Below are 2690 nucleotides of genomic sequence, written 5' to 3' on the forward strand. Positions count from 1 at the left end.
TGTTGCCCGCCGACAGCCCCAAAACATCACTGCTCTAGAGGAGATCTGCATGGAGGAATGGGCCAACATACCAGCAACAGTGTGTGCCAACCTTGTGAAGACTTACAGAAAACGTTTGAACTCTGTCATTGCCAACAAAGGATATACAACAAAGTATTGCGATTAACTTTTGTTTTTGACCAAATACTTATTTTCCACCATTATTTGCAAAAAAATTCTTTAAAAGTCAGACAAAATGATTTTCTCAAAATTTTTTTCACATTTTGTCTCTCATAGTTGAGGTCTACCTATGATGTCAATTACATGCCTCTCTCATCTTTTTAAGTGGGAGAACTTGCACAATTGGTGACTGACTAAATACTTATTTTCCCCACTGTATGTGTAGTATCATAAAATCCTGTAATATATCACGGTTAAAGTGTTGTGAGCTACGATCACCTCAGACTTCTCTCAGTATCTGAGTTACAGACACTTTTATTTGACTAACATTGGCTGTGTTCAAATTCAGGGGCAGCATCCCATGAAGTACCTGGCCCTACCTGGTCTAGGTGGGCCGGGTACTTTGTCGACTGCAATGACGGGAAGAAAGTGGATGTGAATTTGCATGATGTAGCCTTCAGCTTTATTCCCACCCTTACCCTGCGTATTTTATGTCACCTAGCAACTAGAGGTGTAACGATACATCGATCTATATCGATTTGAATGGTTCATGATTCAGTTATATCGAGGCAAAATGAAAATATCGATCTATATCATCATCACATGCTCGATGGGAATCGATATCATATGCCCATCTAACAGTCATTGTGTTAGATGGGCATATGATATCACATTATATCGATTGCAGACGTAAATTGAATCAAAATCATATTGTGACAGATTTTGTGTTTTCGAGAAATAACGAATCATCATCCTAACATATCGATGTAATAATGTATTGTGATAAAGCTGGTGATTTAGAATAGATAGAATAGAAATAGCCTTTATTGTCCCGCCGAGGGGAAAATTCATGTGTCACAGCAGCATCAGTACAGAGGTTCACACACTAGTTACTTTACAAACTATAGATAGTACACAAAAAACAAAAAATAATTCTGACTAGCCATGATACCACTACTACTAATAAAAATATAAAATAAAGTATTGTGCAAGAATAGAAAACGATATGTTTTGTTTTAGAGACAGTAGACTATCAGAATCCGACATTAGGAATCAGAAATTGCCTGTATTCAGTGCAAAACAATCTCAACAGACCAATTACTGTAAAGTGAAATATCACAATGCAGACAAGAAACACAGATGTGCAATTACAGCAGAGTAGTGCAAATGATTGTTCAGTTGAGTAATGACAATGAATAGTAACAGTACAAATGATTGTGCAGCAGCAGGTGTGTAAACACTTATTGTGATTTTTGTTAACACTTGTGAATTTGTAAACACTTATTGTGATTTTTGGGCGTGGTGCTGTTTATAGAGTCTAACAGCTGATGGGAGGAAGGATCTGTGATAACGCTCCTTTGTGCACCTCGGATGCAGCAGTCTGTCACTGAAGGAGCTCTGCAGATCAGCCACAGCTTCATGCATGGGGTGGGAGACGTTGTTCATCAATGATGTTATTTTAGTCAGAGTTCTTCTGTCTCCCACCACATGCACTGTGTCGAGGGGGCATCCCAGCTCAGAGCTGGACTTCCTGATGAGCTTATCTAACCGCTTCCTCTCAGCTGCAGATAAGCTGCTGCTCCAGCTAACCACCCCGTAAAAGATGGCTGATGCCACCACAGTCATAAAATGTCTTCAGGAGCGCTCCCTGCACTCCAAAAGACCTCAGCCTCCTCAGCAGGTAGAGTCTGCTCTGACCCTTCCAGTAGAAAACGTCTGTCTTGTGAGTCCAGTCCAGTTTATTGTTCAGGTGAACACCCAGGTACTTATACCCCTACTAGCAACTGTGACTATGCTAAACAGAAGCAATGAAGGCTGAAAATAGATTGAAATGAGTAAAATATTATTATTATTATAAATTAACAAAATAAGTTTAGCGGCAATACCTGAACTAAGGGACCTGCTGTACACGCTCATTTATTTCACTATATGAGCCTGTTTGATTTCTGACAAGGATAATATTAAAAAACATGTCTATGCAAATGACAAAAGCCAAACAACACAACTGCTTTAAATTTTCAGTTTTTACACTGACAGATTTTCATTTAAAACCATTCTGTTCTCTCACTTCATCTGCCATTACAAGCAAAAATATCTCACTATTAGCACGCAATGAATGTTGGGATGGGATGGACCAAGAGGAATCCAATGGACCTGTTCCTCAAATCGGGGTGTAAGAAATACGTGTTTTAATATCGGCTGGAATCAGATGAAAACACAAGTGTTAAATAAAATGATCTGTGATAAGAAATAATGTCATACAACACCAGAATTCTGGAGTGAGGTTTATTTGCCACCAGACTGACAAGCGAAACCACACTGACTCAGAAACAGGAAGTCACCTGTTTTATACATTCCAGTATCTTCAATGCCTGAGTTCGCCCTCTGCTAGCCTACGGCTGAATCACAGGCATTCAGACAAACAAACCTCACTCTCTACAGTGGTTTGCAAAAGTATTCATACCCCTTGAACTTTTCCATATTTTGTCACATTACAACCACAAACATAAATATATTTCACTGGAATTTAA

The sequence above is a fragment of the Austrofundulus limnaeus genome, unplaced genomic scaffold, assembly GCF_001266775.1.
Source record: "Austrofundulus limnaeus strain Quisiro unplaced genomic scaffold, Austrofundulus_limnaeus-1.0 Scaffold282, whole genome shotgun sequence".
NCBI classification, from domain to species: Eukaryota; Metazoa; Chordata; class Actinopteri; order Cyprinodontiformes; family Rivulidae; genus Austrofundulus; species Austrofundulus limnaeus.